At 36.0% G+C, this 24,589-nt stretch overlaps 1 pseudogene; it reads right to left on the bottom strand.

Moving 5' to 3' along the window:
- Positions 1–1,151: 1,151 nt before the first annotated feature.
- Positions 1,152–3,741, bottom strand: LOC133082463 (ubiquitin carboxyl-terminal hydrolase 44-like; annotated as a pseudogene).
- Between the last annotated feature and the right edge of the window lie 20,848 nt (positions 3,742–24,589).

Raw genomic sequence — 24,589 nt, forward strand, 5'->3', positions numbered from 1 at the left:
AAGAAAACTTGAAAAATCAATATTTCTTACATCCCCCAGTACACATTTTTAGTTTATTAACCCAGGCTAATAGCAGAGCTAAAGAGAATCAGTGCCGAAAGAGTGTAATACCTACGTAAATAGTTTTGGATGACAAATTTAGCTTTTTTTTTTTTTTTTATCTTGACCACATAAATCTTTAATGAGTAATAATTTGGTTAACAGTTGAAGTAACAACTTGTATAGGTATTTAATAGGTGAATTATTTTAAACCTTAGTCGTTTAATACTCAACCTGTATTTTTGGCATGAATGATTTCCTTGTTCAGTGATAAATTCTCATTGCACTTCAGGATCAGCTTCCCCAGATGACTTGTTCTCTAAAATTTAGGGAAAATTTCCTAATACAGGTCTTTTCAACCTAATACTTATAAAGCTGTCATCTTCATTTGTATGCAGTTTGACTAGACCAAATAAAGAACAATTATAAAAACTTAATAAATTTTTGGAAAAGGAAGTTCCATTAACCAAAGTAATGTCTATTCTGAGCCCTGTAACACACAAAGCCTCAGGAATATTAATAAGTGTGATCAATGAGTATTTAGATGATACCTTGACATTTTACTTTGTAGTAGTTTAACTCCCTTCAGGGAGCAAACGTAACTTCCAATATGCAAATCTGAAAGAAATGCCTTGTTTTTGGTAAGACTATTAGTGAAGAAAGTCTAATATTCTGTCTAATAAGAATTTGTATAGAAAATAGCTACAAAAGATAAATAAGAAATATATAAAATGATGCCACCTGAACTTCTTCAGTAGAAGACTGCACAAATTCATGATGTGAGCCAATTAAGACATCAACATATAAAAGAGGTAACACCAGTCTGAGGTAAGCACTAAAAGTTTAAAACTCCTAGGTACTTGAAAAATGTTTAGTTACCTGCTGTCATTGATATACATATACTTATGCTAATTTGTCTCTGTAAAAAAGAGATTTATTGTAGTTAGATACAAAATGTGTAAACATAGTGTGCACTGATTAGTAAGAAAATAAAAACAATGAAGCTCAAAATTGTTAAGTCAGCCTTTTTAAAACACACACACACACACACACACACACACATATATATATATATATACAAATCGCAAGAAGAAAGCCCCACTGTCTTTGGATCAACTAAGGATTTCATTAGAAGAGGTATCAATTTCTTCTTTGGGATGTTGGCTACCAGACAGGGGTTTAGAATGTCCATTCTCAGTAAGTCGCTGGGTATAAAAAAAAATATAAGCTTGGGCCTTGCATATTTCATCCATAGTGCACATGTTTAGCTCGGAATCATTGCAGTGTACTCAGAACCCTCCTTCGGAATTATAACACTAGGCAGTGTAATGTCCTGAGCCAAATCCTTTCCCGTGGTGCATTACTACAGCAGGTAAGTAATGAATAAAACATTCTGGTCTGTGAGATTTCAGAGATTCCCTGCAGCAATAGGGCTCCATGTTTAAGATTTCTTCAAAGCCAACATGAACACCAATCTTCTCTCAATTATTATGATCTGACCACCTGAATCGTTTGAGATGTAGTCTGAGAACCTGAAGTAGGTGGGAAATCATAAGCTGTTTGGGGGTTTCTGTGAATATAACTGGTTTTGAGGAAAACCTTCTATGCTTTGAATTACACTGGTCACATATATAGATTTTTCCTTCTGAAGCTTCAGTTTTTGTGAATTTGGCCAACATTTTAGTAACCAGACACGGCTGGGAAGTAGTGTCTTTTCCATTGCATTGGTATCTTTTTGGAAATTCCAGTGACAAGTCCCAGAAAGGTGCTATGATACTTGATTTGTTGTCACATGCAAGACATGTAACCTGACTGAGAAGTTGTCTATGAAAAATGTTATTCACAACATTCATAAAGTGTTTGATAAGTTTCCTTTGAGAAGTGGGGATAAGAGATGGTATCCTGGTATCAGTTGTCTCTAGTTCATGCTGTATTTTATCCAAAAGCTCACAAATAATTTCTAGAGCATCTTGTTAGGCATAACCACGAAAATCAGGTATTAATCTCCATACTGAGTGTAGCATAGCAAATGGTGTGACCAAGGCCCACTTTCCAGACCACATAACTTGGAACAAAGTATGCAATTCATGACAGAGAGAAGTGTATTATGAACTTGGCTTCCTTGGCTGAATAAGTTCTATCTTTCTACTCTTTGATGCTCCACCACTTAGTCCTGATGATAAACTTGGATGTCTGGAGCAAACAGAGCCTGTTACTTTTTCTTGGCATTCATTCATTTGATATACTGTATCTGTTACTGGAGGATGCCTTTAAGATGATCTTGTTTTATCACTAGCTGTCACAGCCAGCCATCGGTTCAGATCAAGTTTGAAAAATATTGTCAAAAAATAAGTAAATGACTCAATACTTGAAGAACATAATTCATATAGCATGTATTTCCAAAATTTCTCAATCCTGTTACACCAAGAGTTACTATTGGCGTTCATTTAATGGAGGAATCACTGGCAATTTTTAAAATTTTATTTTATTTATTTATTTTTTATCCAGCAGGTTCTTATTAGTTATCTATTCTATACATATTAGTGTATATATGTCAATCCCAATCTCCAAATTCATCCCACCACCACCACCATCCCCCTTGGTGTCCATACGTTTGTTCTCTACATCTGTGTCGCTATTTCTTTCTTGAAAACTGGTTCATCTGTACCATTTTTCTAGATTCCACATATATATATTAATATACAATATTTGTTTTTCTCTTTCTGACTTACTTCACTCTGTATGACAGTTTCTAGGTCTGTCCACGTCTCTACAAATGACCCAATTTCATTCCTTTTTGTGACTGAGCAATATTCCATTGTATATATGTACCACATCTTCTTCATCCATTTATCTGCCGATGGGCATCCAGGATGCTTCCATGACCTGGCTATTGTAAATATTGCTGCAATGAACATTGGGGTGCATGTCACTTGAATTTTTAATCTTACATCTTCTGAGGTATATACTACTTCATCTTTTGCTGGTGATGCTAAGGTTTGAAGTGGTGCTTGAACAGGAACTATTTCTCTTGTGGGGGACTGATCTAGACCTTGCAAATGTAAACTCTTTCTTGGAGACATACTTTCCAATCCTGCTTTAACTTGATACTCTAATTCTTGCAGTCTTTTTTTCACTTCTCTTTTTGCTATTTTTTCCTGAAATTGTTCTTCTTGCATTTTTCATCCAATGGGTGACTGTTAAAACAAGTTCAAAATATTTTACCCATTAGTATCCTTCTCCTGTGCCAAAGAGCAGTATACATCTGATATACGTTTTGAAGCAGAGAATGCGCGCCATCCTGTAAGAAATAAGAATCATCACTTGTACCCATAGACTGTAAAATACTTCCACTACCAGTGTTGCAGTGATAATTTTGACTTTTGATTGCACTTAATGTACTTCGTAGTAACTTCAAGTCTCCAGTTGCATTATCATTAAAAACATAATCATCACAAAGGTAACAAAAAAAAACCACATCTCATTCACCTCCAATGCAACAGGATGACTGCTTTCTTGAAAGTGCTTGAGTGCAGGTTCTTCAGTATATCTTCCACAGACAACACAGGAACTGCTAACGCAAGCACAAATCAACTCAGTTGTATTGCATTCCACACAATGCCATTTCTGAGGGTTGAGGATGGAATGGTCTTGAACAAGCCTCAACTGCCCAATGTGCTTGCACTTATCCGTTGTTAGCATTTAGTCTAGCTGAGAAACACATAATCCAAACAAGTCTCTGTTCACAACACCTGAAGCATCTGGAAAGATCCAGATCCAGAGCGGCCATCTTAGCGCTCTTCAGCGTGAAGCTGCAGCCGACCCTGCCTCCGTCCCCCCACTTCGGAGTGCCGGGAGGGGGCAGGCTGCTCTGCTCTGTGACTGTGGACGGATAGGTTGTCCACCTGAGGCTGGGAACCCACTTCTGGGCTCCAACTCCGCGTCGGTGCAGCATTAGCTTTTATATGAGTCTAAACGCACATGTTGTCACTTTTACATGGTAGCCGATGGCTTATCAACTATTTATAAGCTTTCATATATATACTGAAGAGGAAGCAGTTCATTCTTTACCTGTGGCAGTTCAATACCTTTGCTGTAAACACCAAATGATTTATTTTTAGAAACTCATTTCTGAAGTCATTTTTCCCGTGGAACCTGTATGAATATTTGGACATTTTAGATTTAGGAAATGCTTTCATAAAAATTGGAAAAAAATAATAAAATGGCTGCATATGTACCCTCCTTACTTTGGTTACTCCAACGTGACTTGCCTTACTCCCCTTTCTAATCTCTATCAGCTCTACTTACTCAGAGTAGCATTTTATACATGGGATTATGTTATAAACGCATTCCTTAAGTTAAAAATAACATTAAATGTATACATATATCCCCTCCTTCTTGGACCTCCCTCTCACCTCCCCCCCCCAAAAAAAAAAATTAAAAATGTTTAAAGTAACATTTGGTCAAAATTACTCTTGATTTTTTTTACGCTTCTTTTACATTGCCCATAGAAACACTGGGACAAATATTATTTTGGTATGCAATCCTGGAGAGTAACATATATGTGACTACATATACTTTATAAAGTATTAGATAGCAATTATGGTACATAAGAGGAAATACATATGTGTGTATAATTTAACAGTATTTTATTTAAATTAAATTATCATTTAAAGTTGAATTCATAGAAGTTAAATATAAGTATGATGGAATTCTAGATATACTCTCCTACAACTATTATTTTTTAATTCAGGCTACAGACCAAGAGCTACAAATCTAGTCTTAGACTGTAGAGGTAAATGAAGCAGAAAAGGAGTGGAGAAAGAGGTCATAATGCATTCACCAATTTCCTTTGTACAAATTATTTACCAGTACCTCAACTAGAGGATACATTTTTATAAATGTGCATGTGGGGAGGGGGGGAAGATGGTTACTTCTTTGTTTCTCCCCACATTGCCTAGCACGATGCTGGGCACTCACCAGGTCCTCAGTAAAGAAGTGTTTGGTTTATGTCTGTCTGCCACTGGCACAAAGTGCATTACAGTTACATTTATACACAGAATGACCGGTGAGTCAATATATATCCTATGTGGAGCCAACCAGAAGGACAAGGTTACAACAAGCTGTTAGTACACTGACAGGAGCAGTGAAGGTGATCATGAATGCCTGGGAGTGCTTGAGCAATATGCCAATAGTTAGTCTGTGAGGGGAAAGTAGTGTCAGTGGACTCAGAGGCAGGTCAGAGTCAAATATTGAGTCAACACAGCAGGAGAGATTAAGTCTGAGCAAAAGCAAACACAAGAATCAGAGACAGGGAGGGTACATGCAGTGCAGGAATGAGGGCAATGTGCAATTGGGCATGACAAATCACAGGACAAGAGCTTAATACTGCAGTTGCTTTCAAAAGCTTGAGGGGCTGTGCTACAAAACTCAAGTCTTCCAAACAAGTCACTGTAAAATATCCTGGGAAGTTAAGTGGTAATTGCTTTCCATGATGACATGGATTTTGGACTGGTTCATTGACGAATTCCCATAGGACATTACAGTGTCTGGAACATAGTAGGTATGTAATAAATATTTATCTAACGAATGAACGCAGAAACATCTGTAGTGAATCTGCTAAGGGCTGATACCTCAATAAGATGCATGTATTTTCTTTCTTGCATTCATTCAACCAACTAAATAAGCACCAAAAATAATGAATTTCTAATACACAGGAAACTGTGAGGAATACAGATATATACAAACTGCATAATTCTCATCCTCAAAGAATTTTCAGTACCATAGGAATTTTAAGACTTACACTAGAGATATAATAAATGTGAAAATGGTGAGAGATATAAACAAAATGAATTAGAAATTCATAGAAGTGATTAACTCTGACAGCAGATTAAAGAGAATTTTATATCTACTGGGTGACATTCGAGTTAAATACTGAAGGACAGGGAAGCTTGATGACAATAAATATAGGAAAAGGACAACTTAATTAGAAAGAAGGATCATCAGCAAATCACAGTAATGGGAAACTGCATGACTGAGAAACAGATAATCATCCAGTTTGCTTGGGAATATGACACATATTGCAAAGAGAATAGTGAGAGAAGAAGGAAAGGTAAAATAGGTAATTACTAGGGGGATTATCAAGCACCAGGCTAAGAAGTGTTAAACTGTACTATGAATATTTGAATGCTTTGGGTAAGGGAAGACATAGCCAGAGCTGTTCTTTAGAAAGATTAATCTGATATATAGGGTGGGCTGGAGAAAAGAGCTAGTAGAAGACAGAGTGTCATGTAGAAAACAATTACAATAGCCAAGAACAAACAAACATCAAAGTAGTGAGACTGGGGAGTGACATCAGCAACACGGTGGCATGAGACATTCCTCCTTTTTATCCCCCTTTTTAATCAATTAATTTAACATCCAGACATGAACAAGAGCAATTTTGTGGGGGTTTCCAGACATCACGCCTTTCTCTAAGGGACTCAAGAATAACCTTTCTCACAAGTGTGCCAGTACGAGATAGATAAACCCCCATATGGACTATGGAACCAGAGGAACCAATGAGACTGCCTGGACCACTCTTGCCCCTGTTAGGTAAGAATTGGGTGAGTGCTGAATCAGACAGGTACTCACACACGAGAGAGAACTTGCAGAAGTCCAATCCTTCTGAAGGGAGAATTCAACACACTATAGTAAAACAACAACAACTAAAAAGAAAGATACAAGTTTGGTCACAGAGGAGGTGAGCTTGGTCACAGCAGAGGTAATAAGAGAAACATTCCAGGTGCTGCCCCACCTCCAAGAAGCACTGATCAGGATTGATTTATCAGGAGGAGGCAAGTGTCCTGCAGGGAGAAAGGAGGGCAGGGAGAGAGGGCCTGACTACCCTAATCTGGGGGGAGGCAGTTGGAGAAACTGATTTTTCTTCACCAGCACCGAGAGTACTAAGGTGAGAGCTCTGCCACTGGGGGGAGGAGATAAGTGAGAAAGAGGGAAGTTTAAAAATTCAAATGGCCTTGAAATGGTTGAACTCTACAGAAAGTTCCCCCACACTCCCACAGGCATAGGATTTCCCTATCATGTCGATGGGTGCACCAAATACACCAAGTTCTATACCCACACTTCCCTCCACTCTGCTGCTGATTCCCTGTACATGCTCCCAAGTGTGTCATGAGAGTGAGCTCTAGTAGACAAGGAGCATGCTCAGAAAACGGGTCACAGTTGATAAGCAAGGGAGAAACCACTCACTTGTGCTACAGCACCACATTCTGGAATAAAAAAGAAAGATTTCTAATTACTATGCTGGTGAATCATAAGAACCAAAGAGAACAAAAAATTTAGTTAAACTGGCATCTGCTACTTCAAAAGTGAAAACAGAAATGTATAGCTACAAACAAAATGAAAAAAAAAAATCAAGGAAATATGGTATCACAAAAACAAAATGGCAATTCTCCACAACTGAACTCAAAGTCATGAAATATTGCAATCTAACTGATAAATAATTCAAAGTAATTGATATATGAAAAATGTCATGGATATTTTGATAGGGAATGCATTAAGTCTGTAGAGTGCTTTGAATAGTATAGACATTTTAACAATATTAATTTTTCCAATCCAAGAACACAGGATAACTTTCCATTTTGTTGTATCATTTTCATATTCCTTCATCAATGTTGTATAATTTCCAGAGTATAGGTTTTCACCCTTATGGTTAAGTTTATTCCTAGGTATTTTATTTTATTTTATTTTGATGCAATTGTAAATGGTAATTTCATAATTTCTCTCTCTGATAGTTCATTGTTAGTTTTTAGAAAAGCAGATTTCTGTTTATTAATATTGTATCCTGTAATATTATAAAATTAATTTATTAGCTCTAATAGTTTTTAGGTAAAGACTTTAGGGTCTTATAAATAGAGTATCACACCATCTATAAAATAGTGAGAGTTTTACTTCTGCCCTTCCAACTTGGATGTCTTTTGTTTCCTTTTCTTTTCTTATTGCTATGGCTAGGACTTCCAATATTATGTTAAATAGAAGTGGCAAGAGTGGGCATCCTTGTCTTGTTCCTGATTTTAGAGGAAAAGCTTTCAGGTTTTCTTCATTAATTATGATGTTACCTGTGGGTTTGTTACAAAGGGTCTTTATTATGTTGAGATACGTTCCCTGTATACAAAATCTGATAAGAGCTTTTATCATCAACGGATGTTGAATTTTTTCAAATGCATTATTTGCAACTATTGAGATGATCAGTATTTTTTTATCTTCCTTTTGTTAATGTGGTGTATCACATTGATTGATTTCTCACTAGTGAAACATATTTGTATCCCTGGTATAAATCCCACTTGAGCATGATTTATTATCTTTAAAAATTATTGTTGAATTTCATTATCTAATGTTTTGTCAAGGGTTTTTGTTTCTATATTCATCAGAGATATTGGGCTATAATTTTCTTTTTCTCTAGTTTTGTCTCTGGTTTTGATATCAGGGTAATTGTGACTTCATAGAATCAATTTGGGAGTGTTTCATCCCCTTCAAATTTTTGGAATAGTTTGAGAAGGATAAGTATTAATTCTCCTTAATATGTTTGGTAGAATTCTCCTATGAAGCCATCCTGCCCTGGACTTTTGTTTCCTGGGAGTGATTTTATTACACATTCATTTTCACTACTAGTGATCAGTCTGTTTATATTGTACATTTCTTCCTGATTTAGCATTGGAAGGTTGTATGATTTTTAAAATTTGTCCTTTACTTCTAGGTTGACCAGTTTATTGGCATATAACTGTTTGTAGTATTCTCTTATTTTTTTTCTCTGTGGAATCTTTTATTATTTCTCCCTATCATTTCTTATTTTGTTTATTTGGGTCCTCTGTCTTTTATTCTTAAAAATCCTGGCTAAAGTTTTTATCAATTTAGTTCATATTTTCAAAAATCATCTCTTGGTTTCATTGATCTTTTTTTTTATTATTTTTGGTCTCTATTTTATTTGTTTATTGTCTGATCTTTATTATTTCCAATCTTCTGTTGACTCTGGGCTTCATATGTTCTTGTTTTTCTAATTCCTTTATATGTAAAGTTAGGTTATTTATTTGAGACTTTTCTTGTTTCTAGAGGTAGGCCTGTGTCACTATAAATATCCATCTTAGAAATGCTTTTGCTGCATCCCATAGATTTTGGAAAGTTGCATTTCCATTTTCATCTGTCTCAAGGTAACATCAGATTTTCTCTTTGATTTTTTTCATTGACCCATTTGTTTTTTTTTTTAGTCCCCATGTGTTGTGCTTTTCCAGTTGTTTCTTCATATAATTGACTTCTAGTTTCATACCATTGTGGTCAGAACCCATGACATTTTTCAGAGAGCTAGAACAAATAATTCTAAAAAATATGTGGAAATAAAGAAGACCCTGCATTGTCAAAGAAATCCTGAGGGGGGAAAAAAAACAAAAAAAAACCAGAGGTACCACACTCCCTGAGTTCAGACTGAATTACAAAACCATAGTAATCAGAACAGCATGGTACTGACACAAAAACAGACATATAGGGCAATGGAACAGAAAATAGAGCCCAAAATAAACCCACACACTTATTGTCAATTAATCTATGACAAAGGAGCAAAATATACAATGAAGAAAATAACAGTTTCTTCAATAAGTTGAGGGCTCAAATCAATAAAAATAGAAATGAAAAAGTAGACGTTAAAATGGACACCACAGAAATATAAAGGATAATAAGAGAATACCGCAAGAAACTATATGCCAATAAAATGGAAAACCTAGGAGAAATGGACAAATTCTTAGAAAGGTACAATTCTCCCAAGACTGAAGCAAGAAGAAACAGAAAATATGAACAGACCAATCACAAGTATTAAAATTGAAAATGTGATTTAAAAATTCCCAACAAACTGAAGTCTAGGACCAATTGGCTTCATACACGATTTCTGTCAAACATTTAGAGAAGAGTTAATGCATATCCTTTTGAAACTATTCCAACAATTGCAAAGGAAGGAACACTCCCAAACTCATTCTATGAGGGCAACATCACCATGACACAAAAACCAGAAAAAGATATCTCAAAAACCAAAATTATATACCAATATCACTAATGAATATAGATGCAAAAATCCTCAACAAAATACTAGCAAACCAAATTCAACAATACATTAAAAGGATCATACACCATGATCAAGTGGGGTTTATCATAGGGATGCAAGAATTTTTAAATATCCATAAATCAATCAGTGTGATACACCACATCAACAAACTGAAGAACAAAAAATCATATGATCATCTCAATAGATGTAGACAAAGATTTTGACAAATTTCAACACCTATTTATGACAAAAACTTTCCAGAAAATGGGCATAATGGGAACATACCTCAACACAATAAAGGTCATATATGACAAACCTACAGCTAACATCATACTCAACAATGTCAAATGGAAAACATTTCCTCTAATATCAGGAACAAGACAAGGATATCCACTATTGCCACTTTTGTTCAACACAGTTTCGGAAGTCTTAGCCATGGCATTCAGAGAAGAAAAATAAATAAAGGGAATTTAAATTGGAAAAGAAGAAGTAAAACTGTAACTCTTTGCAGATGACATGATACTATACATAAAAAATCCTAAAGACCTACCAGAAAACTATCAGAGCTCATCAATTAATTCGGTAAAGTTGCATGACAAAAAATAAATACAGAGAAATCTGTTGCATTTCTATACACTAATAAAAAAATATCAGAAAGAGACATTAAAGAAAGAATACCATTTACCATTACATCAAAAATAATAAAATACCTAGGAATAAACCTACCTGAGGAGGCAAAAGACCAGTACTCTGAAAACTATAAGATGTTGATGTAAGAAACTGAAGATGACATAAACAGATGGAAAGCCATACCATTTTCCTGGATTAGAAGAATCATTATTGTCAAAATGACTATACTACCCATGGCAATCTACAGATTCAATGCAATTCCCATCAAATTATCAATGGCATTTTTCACAAAACTAGAAGAAAAAATCTTAAAATTTGTATTGAGACACAAAAGACCCTGAATAGCCAAAGCAATATTGAGAAGGAAAAATGGAGCTGGAGGAATCCGGCTGCCTGATTTCAGCCTATATTACAAAACTACGGTCATGAAAACAGTATGGCTTCAACATAAAAAAGGCCATATATGAAAAACCCACAGAAAACATTATCTCAATGGTGAAAACTTGAAAACATTTCCTCTAAGATCAGGAACAACACAAGTGTGCTCTCTCTCACCACTATTATTCAATGTAGATTTGGAAGTTGTAGCCACAGCAATCAGAGAAAAAAAAGAAATAAAAGGAATCCAAATTGGAAAATAAGAAGCAATATTGTCACCTTTTGCAGTTGACATGATACTATAAGGGAAAATCCTAAAGATGCCACCAGAGAACACTTAGAGCTAATCAATGAATTTGGTAATGTAACAGGATACAAAATTAATACACAGAAATGTCTTGCATTTCTATACACTAACAATGAAAGATAGGAAAGAGAAATTAAGAAAACAATCCCATTTACCATTGCAAATAAAATAATAAAATACATAGGAATAAACCTACCTAAAGAGGCAAAAGACTTGTACTCCATAAACTATAAGACATTGATGAAAGAAATCAAAGACAACACAAACAGGTAGAGAGATATACCATGTTCTTGGATTGGAAGAATCGATATTGTGAAAATGCCTGTATTACACAAAGCAATCTACAGATTCATGGCAATCCCTTTCAAAGAGCCAATGGCATCTTTCACAGAACTATAACATAAAAATGTTTTAATTTGTATGGAAACACAAAAGACCCTGAATAACAAAAGCAATCTTGAGAAAGAAAAATGGAGCTGGAGTAATAAGGCTCCATGACTTCAGACTATACTACAAAGCTACAGTAATGAAAAAAAGAATGATACTGGCACAAAAACAGAAAGATATATCAATGGAACAGGATAGAAAGCCCAGAGATAAACCCACAAACCTATGGCCGCCTAATCTATGACAAAGGTGGCAAGAATATACAATGGAGAATACAGAGCCTTTTCAATAAGTGGTGTTGGGAAAACTGGAGAGCTACATGTAAATGAATGAAATTAGAACCTCCGTGACACCATACACAAAAATAAATTCAAAATGGATAAAAGACCTAAATGTCAGGCCAGACAAGATAAAACTCTTAGTGGAAAACATAGGCAGAACACTCTTTGACATAAACTGCAGCAAGATCTTTTCTTGATCCACCTCCTAGAGTAACAAAAATAAAAAAATAAATAAACAAATGGGACCTAATTAAACCTAAAACATTTTGCATAGCAAAGGAAACCATAAACAAGATGAAAAGACAACCCTCAGAATGGGAGAAAATATTTGCCAACAAATCAATGGACAAGGGACTAATCTCCAAAACATACAAACAGTTCATGCAGCTCAATATCAAAAAAGCAAACAACTCAGTAAAAAATGGGTGAAAGACCTAAATGGTCATTTCTCCAAAGAAGACATACAGATGGCCAAGAGGCACATGAAAAGATTTTCAACATCACTAATTATTAGAGAAATGCAAATCAAAAGTACAATGAGGTATCACACTCACACCGGTCAGAGTGGCCACCATCAAAAAATCTACAAATAATAAATGCTGGAGAGGGTGTGGATAAAAGGGAACCCTCTTGCAATGTTGGTGAGAATGTAAATTGATACAGCCACTATGGAGAAGAGTATGGAGGTTCCTTAAAAAACTAAAAATAGAGCTACCATATGACCCAGCAATCCCACTACTGGGCATATACCCAAGAAAACCATAATTCAAAAAGACACATGTGAGAGGGGTGCCTTCAAGATGGTGGAGGAGTAAGAATTGGAGATCACTTTCCTCCCCACAAATACATCAAAACTACATCTACATGTGGAACAACTCCTACAGAACACCTACTGAACACTGGCAGAAGATCTCAGACTTACCAAAAGGCAAGAAACTCACCATGAACCTAGGTAGGGCAAAAGAAAAGAGGAAAAACAGAGACAAAAGAATAGGGAAGGGACCTGCCCCTCTGAGAGGGAGCTGTGAATGTGGAAAAGTTTCCACATACTAGGAAGCCCCTTCACTGGCGGAGACAAGGGGTGGGCAGTGGGGAAGCTTCAGAGCCACGGAGGAGAGCACAGCAACAGGGGTGCAGAGGACAAAGTGGAGAGTTTCCTGCACAAAGGATCAGTTCCAACCAGCACTCACCAGCCTGAGAGGCTTGTATGATCACCCACCAGGGCAGGTGGGGGCTGGGAGCTGAAGCTCAGCCTTCAGAGGTCAGATCCCAGGGAGAGGACTGGGCTTGGCTGGGTGAACACAGCCTGAAGGGGGCTAGTATGTCACAGCTATCCTGGCGGGAGATGGGGAAAATGTCTGGACCTGCTGAAGAGGCAAGAGACAATTGTTTCGGGGTGTGTGAGGAGAGGAGATTCAGAGCACTGCCTAAATGAGCTCCAGATATGAGCACGAGCTGTGGCTATCAGCGTGGACACCAGAGATGGGCATGAGACACTAAGGCTGCTGCTGCAGCCAACAAGAAGACTCTGTGCAACCACAGGTCACTATCCACACCTCTCCTCCCAGGAGCCTGTGCAGCCCACCAGTGCCAGGGTCCCGTGATCCAGGGACAAATTCCCAGGGAGAACACACGCGTGTCTCAGCAGTTGAAACTTCATGCCAGCCTCTGCCGTTGGAGGCTCGCTGCACCTTCCATACCCCTCCCTCCCCCCAGCCTGAATGAGCCAAAGCACCCTAATTAGCCGATCCGATCCTTTAACCCTGTCCTGTCTGGGCAGGAAAGAGGTGCTCTCAGGTGACCTACACACAGAGGCGTGGCCGAATCCAAAGCTGAAACCCAGGAGCTGGGCGAACAAAAAAGAAAAAGGGAAATTTCTCCATGCAGCCTCAGGAGCAGCGGATTGAATCTCCACAATCAACGTGAGTACCCTGTATCAATGGAATACCTGAATAGACAACGAATCATACCAAAACTGAGGAGGTGGACTGTGGGAGCAACTGTACACTTGGGGTTTGCTTTCTGCATCTAATTTGTTTCTGGTTTTATGTTTATCTTAGTTTAGTATTTAGAGCTTATTATCGCTGGTAGATTTGTTTATTGATTTGGTTGCTCTCATCCTTTTATATATATATAACTTATTTTCTTTTTGTGCATGTATATATGTATGCTTCTATCTGTGATTTTTTTCTGTATAACTTTGCTTTTGCCATTTATACTAGGGTTCTGACTATCCGGTTTTTTTTTGCTTTTTTGGTGTTTTTTTTTTTTATGTTTTAGTATACTTTTTAGTGCTTGTTATCATTGGTGGATTTGTTTTTGGTTTGGTTGCCCTCTTCTTTCTTTCTTTTTTTATAATACTTTTAAATTTTTTAATTTTTAATATTTTAAAAAAATTTTTATTTTACTAACTTTATTTTATTTTATTTTCTCTTTTTTTTCTCCCTTTTCTTCTGAGCCATATGGCTGACAGGGTCTTGGTGCTCTGGCCGCTTGTCAGGCCTGTGCCTCTGAGGTGGGAGAGCTGAGTTCAGGACATTGGACCACAAGAGACCTCCTGGCCCAACATAATATCAAACAGCAAAAGCTCTCCCAGAGATCTCCATCGCAATGCTAAGATCCAGCTCCACTCAACGACCAGCAAGCTACAGTGCTGGACACCCTATGCCAAACAATGTGCAAGACAGGAACACAACCCCACTCATTAGCAGAGAGGCTGCCTAAAATCATAATAAGGCCACAGACACCCCAAAACACACCACCAGACGTGGATCTGCCCAACAGAAAGACAAGATCCAGGCTCATCCACCAGAACACAGGCACCAGTGCCCTCCAACAGGAAGCCTACACAACTCACTGATCCAACTTTACACACTGGGAGGAGACACCAAAAACAACAGGAGCTACTAACCTGCAGTCTGTGAAAAGGAGACCCCAAAACACATTATGTTAAGCAAAATGAGAAAACAGAGAAATACACATAAGATGAAAGAGCAAGGTAGAGACTCCCCAGACCAAACAAATGAAGAGGATATCGGCAGCCTACCTGAAAAATAATTCAGAGTAATGATAGTAAAGATGATCCAAAATCTTGGATAAAGAATGGAGAAAATACAAGAAATATTTAAGAAGGATTTAGAAGAATTAAAGAGCAAACAAACAATGATGAACAGCACAATAAATGAAATTTAAAACTCTCTAGATGGAATCAATAGCAGAATAACTGAGGCAGAAGGAAGGATAAGTGACCTGGAAGATAAAATAGTGGAAATAACTACTGCAGAGCAGAATAAAGAAAAAAAGAATGAAAATAATTGAGAACAGTCTCAGATACTTCTGGGACAACATTAAACGTACCAACATTCGAATTATAAGGGTCCCAGGACATGAAGAGAAAGAAAAAGGGACTGAGAATATATTTGAAGGGATTATAGTTGAAAACTTCCCTAATATAGGTAAGGAAATAGTCAATCAAGTCCAGGAAGAGCAGAAAGTCCCATACAGGAAAACTCCAAGGAGAAACACAGAAAGACACAAATTAATCACACTATCAAACGTTAAATACAAAGAAAAAATATTAAAAGCAGGTAGGGAAAAGCAACAATTAAGATACAATGGAATCCCCATAAAGTTAACAGCTGACTTTTCAGCAGAAACTCTGCAACACAGAAGAGTGTGGCAGGACAAATTTAAAATGATGAAAGGGGAAAAAAATAAAACCAAGATTTCTCTACACAGCAAGGATCTCATTCACATTCGACAGAGAAATTAAAAGCTTTACAGACAACCGAAAGCTAAGAGAATTCAACACCACCAAACCAGCTCTACAAGAAATGCTAAAGGAACTTCTCTAGGAAAGAAACACAAGAGAAGGAAAAGACTTACAATAACAAACCCAAAACAATTAAGAAAATGGTAATAGGGACATGCATATTGATAACTACCTTAAACGTAAATGATTAACTGCTCCAACCAAAAGACATAGGCTGGCTGAATGGATACAAAAACAAGACCCGTATATATGCTGTCTACAAGAGACCCACTTCAGACCTAGGGACACATACAGACTGAAAGTGAAGGGATGGAAAAAGATATTCCATGCAAATGGAAATAAAAATAAAGCTGGAGTAGCAATTCTCATATCAGATGAATAGACTTTAAAATAAAGCCTATAACAAGAGACAAAAAGGACACTACATAATGATCAAGGGATCAATCCAAGAAGAAGGTATAACAACTGTAAATATTTATGTACCCAAGCTAGGAGAATATTAATATTTAAGACAAATGCCAACAGCCACAAAAGGGGAAATTGACACAATCATAGTAGGGGACGTTAACACCTCACATTCACCAATGGACAGATCATCCAAAATGAAAATAAATAAGGAAACACAAGTTTTAAATGATACATTAAAAAAGATGGACTTGATATTTATTGGACATTCCAACCAAAAAAAAGCAGATTACACTTTCTTCTCAAGTGCTCATGGAACATTCTCCAGGATAGATCATATCTTGGGTCACAAATCAAGCCTTGGTAAATTTAAGAAAATTGAAATCATATCAAGTACCTTTTCCGACCACACGCCTTGACTCTAGATATCAATTACAGAAAAAAATCTGTAAAAAATACAAACACATGGAGGCTAAACAACACACTACTTAATAAGCAAGAGATCACTGAAGAAATCAAAATAATACCTAGAAACAAATGACAATGAAAACACGATGACCCAAAACCTATGGGATGCAGCAAAACAGTTCTAAGAGGAAAGTATATAGCAATACACTCCTACCTCAAGAAAGAAGAAACATCTCAAATAAACAACGTAAACTTACACTTAAAGCAATTAGAGAAAGAAGGACCAAAAAAACCCCAAAGTTATCAGAAGGAAAGAAATCATAAAGATCAGATCAGAAATAAATAAAAAAGAAATGAAGGAAACAAGAGCAAAGATCAATAAAACTAAAAGCTGGTTCTTTGAGAAGATAAGATAAATGATAAACCATTAGCCAGACTCATCAAGAAAAAAAGGGAAAAGCCTCAAATCAATAGAATTAGAAATGAAAAGAGAGAAGTAACAACTGACACTGCAGAAATACAAAGGATCATGAGAGATTACTACAAGCAATTATATGCCAATAAAATGGATAACCTGGGAGAAATGAAGAAATTCTTAGAAAAGCACAACTTTCTGACACTGAACCAGGAAAAAATAGAAAATATAAACAGACCAGTCACAAGCACTGAAATTGAAATGGTCATTAAAAATCGTCCAACAAACAAAAGCCCAGGACCAGATGGCTTCAAAGGCAAATTCTATCAAACGTTTAGAGAAGAGTTAACACCTATCCTTCTCAAACTCTTCCAAAATATAGCAGAGGGAGGAACACTCCCAAACTCATTCTACAAGGCCACCATCACCCTGATACCAAAACTAGACAAAGATTTCACAAAAAAAGAAAACTACAGGCCAATATCACTGATGAACATAGATGCAAAATCCTCAAAAAAATACTGGCAAACAGAATCCACAGCACATTAAAAGGATCATATACCGTGATCAAGTAGGGTTAATCCTAGGAATGCGAGGATTATTCAATATATGCAAATCAATCAATGTGATAAACCATATTAACAAATTGAAGGGGAAAAACCATATGATCATTTCAACAGATGCAGAAAAATATTTTGACAAAATTCAACACCCATTTATGATAAAAACCCTCAAGAAAGTAGGCATAGAGGGAACTTATGCCAACATATTAAAGACCATATATGACAAACCCACAGCCAACATCATTCTCAATGGTAAAAAACTGAAACCATTTCCACTAAGATTAGGAACAAGGCAAGATTGCTCATTCTCACCACTATTATTCAACATAGTTTTGGAAGTTTTAGCCATAGCAATCAGGAAGAAAAAGAAATAAAAGGAATCCAAATCAGAAAAGAAGAAATAAAACTGTCACTGTTTACAGATGACTTGATAATATACATGGAGAATCCTAAAGATGCTACTAGAAAACTACTAGAGCTAATCAATGAATTTGGTAGAATAGAAGGATACAAAATTAATGCACAGTTATCTCTTGCAGTCTTATACACCAATGATTAAAAATCTGAAAGAGAAATTATGGAAACTCTCCTGTTTATCATTGCAAAAAAAAAAGAATAAAATTCCTAAGAATAAACCTATCTAAGGAGACAAAAGCCCTGTATGCAGAAAGCTATAAGACACTGATGAAAGAAATTAAGGATGATACAAACAGATGGAGAGATTTACCATGTTCTTGGATTGGGAGAATCAACATGGTGAAATTGACTATACTAACTAAAGCAATCTGCAGAATCATTGCAATACCAATCAAACTACCAATGTCATTTTTTACAGAACAAGAGAAAAATATTTCACAATTTGTGTGGAAACACAAAAGACCCTGAATAGAGAAAGTATTCTTGAGAAAGAAAAACGGAGTTGGAGGAATCAGGCTCCCGGGATTCAGACTATACTACAAAGCTACAATAATCAAGACAGTATGGTCCTGGCACAGAAATGGCAATATAGATCAATGGAACAGGATAGAAAGCCCAGAGATAAACCCACACACATATGGTCACCTTATCTTTGAAAAAGGAGGCAAGGACATACAATGGAGAAAAGAGAGCCTCTTCAGTAAGTTGTGCTAGGAAAACTGGACTGCTACATGTAAAAGAATGAAATTAGAACACTTCCTGACACCATACACAAAAATAGAGTCAAAATGGATTAAAGACCTAAATATAAGACCAGACACTATAAAACTCTTAGAGGAAAACATAGGCAGAACAGTCCATGACATAAATCACAGCAAGATCCTTATTGACCCACCTTCTAGAAAAATGGAAATAAAAACAAAAATAAACAAATGGGACCAAATGAAACATAAAGGCTTTTCCACAGCAAAGGAAACCAAAATCAAGACAAAAAGACAACCCTCAGAATGGGAGAAAATATTTGCAAATGAAGCAACTGACAAAGGATTAATCTCCAAACTACACAAGCAGCTCATGCAACTCAGTATCAAAAAAAAAAAAAAAAAATCCAATCCAAAGATGTGCAGAATACCTAAAAAGACATTTCTCCAAAGAAGATATACAGAATGCCAACAAACACATGAAAGTATGCTCAGCATCACTAATCATTAGAGAAATGCAATGCAAAACTATGATGAGGTATCCCCTCACACCGGTCAGAATGGCCATCATCAAAAAATCTACAAACAATAAATGCTGGAGAGCATGTGGAGAAAAAGTAACCCTCTTGCACTGTTGGTGGGAATGTAAATTGATACAGCCACTATGGAGAACAGTATGGAGGTTCGTAAAACAACTAAAAATAGAACTACCATACGACCCAGCAATCCCACTACTGGGCATATACCCTGAGAAACCATAATTCGAAAAGAGTCATGTACCACAATATTCATTGCAGGTCTATTTACCTTAGCCAGAAAATGGAAGCAACCTAAATGTCCATCAACAGATGAATGGATAAAGAAAATGTGGCACATATATACAATGGAATATTATTCATCCATATAAAGAAATGAAATTGAGTTTTTTTGTAGTGAGGTGGATGGACCTAGAGAGTGTCATACATAGTGAAGTAAGTCAGAAAGAGAAAAACAAGTACCACATGCTAACACATATATATGGAATCTAAAAAGAAGAAAAAACTGGTTCTGTAGAACCTAGGGACAGGACAGGAATAAAGATGCAGACATAGAGAATTGATTTGAGGACACAGGGAGGGGGAAGGCTAAGTTGGGACAAAGTGAGAGAGTGGCATGGACATATATACACTAGCAAATGTAACATAGATAGCTAGTGAGAAGCAGCTGCATAGCACAGGGACATCAGCTTGGTGCTTTGTGTCCACCTACAGGTGTGGGATAAGGAGGGTGAAGGGTGATGCAGGAGGGCGGAGATATGGGGATATATGTATATGTATGGCTGATTCACTTCACTGTAAAGCAGTAACTTACAAAACATTGTAAAGCAATTATACTCCAATAAAGTTGTTAAATAATATATACACATATGTGATCAATGTGGAAGAACAACAACAACAAAAAAAAAAAGACACATGCATCCCAGTGTTAATTGCAGTGCTATTTACAATAGTTAATACATGGAAGCAAGCTAAATATCCAAAAACGGAGGAATGAATAAAGAAGACGTGGTCCATATATGCAATGGAATATTACCCAGCCATAAAAAGGAATGAAATTGGGTCATTTGTAGAGACGTGGATGGACCTAGCAAGTATCATACAGAGTGAAATAAGTCAGAAAGAGAGAAAAAAAGGTCGTATATTTATGCATATATGTGGAATATAAAAAATTGGTATAGATGATCTTATTTGTAAAGCAGAAATAGAGACACAGACACAGAGATCAAATGTATCTGTTCCAAGGGGGAAGGGAGGGTGGGATAAATGGGGTCATGGGGATTAACATATATACACTATTGATACTATATATAAAATAGTTAACTAATGAGAACCTACGGTATTGCACAGGGAACTCTACTCAGTGCTCTGCAGTTACCTAAATGAGAAGGAAATCCAAAAAAGAGGGTATATATGTGTATGTATAGATGATTAACTTTGCTGTACTGTAGAAACTAACACAATATTGTAAAGCAACTATACTCCAATAAAAATTAAAAGAATGGAAAGAAACAAAGGGTTAAAATGAACATTTCTTTAATGCACCATTTCCTGTCAGACACCTCCACATCAACCAAACATATGAAGTCAAGCACACATTATGATATACTGTATATTTGAATGAAGATATTAGTATGGAGAGATTAAACACTTCCTGCACTATGCACTGCTTTATCATTAATTGAAATTTCTCACTTATGCTCTGCAGAATTATGTGTTTTTACATTGATATTATTGATTATTTTCTCTTTAACCTAATGAACATCTTTCCAAATGAAGGCAGTATTGATGCTGCTATAAAATTGTCCCCCTGTGGAAAAAATTCCTACGGGTACAGTCATATGGTAAATTTATGTTTAGCCATTAAATAAACTGCCAAACTCTTTTACAAAAATGGCTGCTTCATTTCAAATTTCCACATACTATGTAAAAGAATTTCAATTTCTCCACAACCTCATAAACACTTCTTGCTGTTTGTCATTTTGTTTATAATCATATTCTAGTGGGTATGAAGTGGTGTACCTTTGTATTTCCCTAATGAGTAAAGATGAGTTTCTTTTTATGTGCTTATTGGGTGTTCAAATATTATCATCAATGGAAAACTATTAAAATGTTTGATCAGTTTTGAAAAAAAAAAAAAGAAAGCAGTATGATACTGGAACAAAAACAGAAATATAGGTCAATGGAACAGGATAGAAAGCCCAGGAATAAACCCACACACTTATGGTCATTTAATTTACAACAAAGGAGGCAAGACTATGCAGGGGAGAAAAAACAGTCTCTTCAAAAAACGGTGGTGGGAAAACTGGACAACTACATGTAAAAATGAAATTAGATCCTTCTTTAACACCATACACAAAAATAAAATCAAAATGGATTAAAGACATAAATGTAAGATTGAATACTATAAAACTCTTAGAGGAAAACATAGGCAGAACACTTTTTGACATAAATGGCAGCAATATCTTTTTTGATCCCTCTCCTAGAATAAGGAAATAGAAACAAAAATAAACAAATGGGACCTAATCAAACTCAAAGGCTTTTGCACAGCAAAGGAAACCATAAACAAAGCAAAAAGACAACCCGTAGAATGGAAGAAAATATTTGCAAATGATACGACTGACAAGGGATTAGTTTCCAAAATTTACCAATAGCTCATGGGCTCAATATCAAAAAAAAAAAAAAATCAAAAAGAAAATGGGCAGAAGACCTAAATAGACATTTCTCCAAAGAAGACATACAGATGGCCAAAAGGTAAAAGAAAAGTTGCTCAACATCACTGATTATTAGAGAAATGCAAATGAAATCTACAATGAGATATCACCTCAAACCAGTCAGAATGGCCATCAGCAAAAGTTCTACACACAATAAATGCTGGAGAGAGTGTGGAGAAAAGGGAAACCTCCTACAGTGTTGGAGGAATGTAAATTTACACTGTTGGAATGTAAATTGGTATAGCCACTATGGATAACAGTGTGGAGGTTCCTTAAGAATCTAAAAATACAGCTAACATATGATCCAGCAATCCCTCGCCTGGGTATATATACAAAGAAAAACATAGTTTGAAAGTATACATGCACCCCAATGTTCACTGCAGTGCTTTTTACAATAGACATGGAAGAATCTAAATGTCCGTAGATGGAGGAATTGATAAAGAATATGTTGTACGTATCAAATATTATTCAACAATTATAAAAGAATGAAAGGATCTTCCCTGGTGGCACAGTGGTTAAGACTCCACCTGGCAATGCAGGAGACACGGGTTCGAGCCCTGGTCCAGGAAGATCCCACATGCAACGGAGCAACTAAGCCCCTGCGCCACAGCTACCGAGCCTGCGCTCTAGGCCCACAAGCCACAACTACTGAGCCTGAGTGCCACAACTATTGAAGCCCGCACACCTAGAGCCTGTGCTCCACAACAAAAGGAGCCACCACAATGAGAAGCCTGCGCACGGCAACAAAGAGTAACCCCCACTCGCTGCAACTAGAAAAGCCCATGCACAGCAACAAAGACCCAATGCAGCCAAACATAAATAAATAAATAAATAAATTTATTTTAAAAAAAAGAATGAAATAATGCCATTTGAAGCAACATGGATGGACCTGGAAATTATCATACTAAGTGAAGTAAGTCAGACAGAGAAAGACAAATATCATATGATATCGCTTATATGCAGAATCTTAAAAAAAGATATAAATGAACTTATATACAAAACAAAAACAGACTCACAGTCTTACAGAAGGGACTTATGGTTACCAGGGGGAAAGTTGGGGGGGAGTCATAGATTGGGAGTTTGAGATTGACATGTACACACTGCTATATTTAAAATAGATAAGCAACAAGTACCTACTGTATAGCACAGGGAACTCTGCTTAATACTCTGTAATAACCTAAATGGGAAAATAATAGGTACATGTATATGTAGAACTGAATCACTTTGCTCTTCACCTGAAACTAACACAACACTGTTAATCAGCTATACTCCAATAAATAAAATAAAAATTTAAAAATTGGATTGAAGACCTAATATATTTATTAGGTCATAATATATTTAGACCTGAGATCATAAGTCTTAGAAGAGAACATAGGCAGAACACTATTTGACATAAATTGTAGCAACATTTTTATGTATCTGTCTATTAAGATAAAAGAAACAAAAGCAAAAATGAACAAATGGGAACTAATTAAACTTAAAACTTTTGCACAACAAAGGAAACTAACACAGACAAAATGAAAAAAATAAAATCCTTCTGAATGGGAGAAAATATTTGCAAATGATATGACTGATGAGAAGTTTTCTTAAGTAATTTTTATTGGAGTATATTTGATTTACAATGTGTGTTAGTTTCTGCTATACATCAAAGTGAATCACTTATACATATACATATATCCACTCTTTTTTAGATTCTTTTCCCATATAGCTCATTACTGAGTATTGAGTAGAGTTCCCTCTGCTATACAGTAGGTCCTAATGAGAGGTTAATATCCATAATATATAAAAAACTCATGCAACTCAATATCAAAAAATATAAAGCCATATTTTAAAATGGGCTGAAGACTTGAATAGACTATTTTCCAAAGAAGATATACAGATGGCCAATGGGCACATGAAAATATGCTCAACATTGCTAATCATCAGAGAAATGCAAGTCAAAAACCACAAGGAGAACTAGCATAGGAACTAATAAGTCCACTGCTGTGTATATATCTGAAGGAAATGAGAACACTAATTTGAAAAGAAACATGACCCCGATTTTAATAGCAGCTCTTTTACTATAGCCAAAATATGGATATATCTTAAGTACCCATCAACAGGTGATTGGATAAAGGAAATGCAGTATATATATACACAATGGAATATTACTCAGCAATAAAAAGAATGAAATTTTGGCATAATCAACACGGTGGATGGACCTATCAAGTAGTATGCTTAGTTAAATAAGACAGAGAAAAGCAAATACTCTATGTTATCACTTGTATGTGGAATCTAAAAAATAAATAAAGAAAGAAAGAAATGAAACGAATGTGTATAACAAAACAAAAACAGACTCACAGATAAAGAGAACAAACTAGTGGTTACCAGTTGGGGAAGAGAAGGGGAGAGAGGTGAAATTAGAGTATGGTGTTAAGAGACCCAAAGTACTATGTACAAAACAAATAAGCAACAAAGATATATTGTATAGCACAAGCAAATATAGCTATTATTTTGTAATAGTTTTATATGGATTATAATCTATAAAAATACTGAATCACTATGTTGTA

This window comes from Eubalaena glacialis, chromosome X, assembly GCF_028564815.1.
Source record: "Eubalaena glacialis isolate mEubGla1 chromosome X, mEubGla1.1.hap2.+ XY, whole genome shotgun sequence".
Lineage (NCBI taxonomy): Eukaryota > Metazoa > Chordata > Mammalia > Artiodactyla > Balaenidae > Eubalaena > Eubalaena glacialis.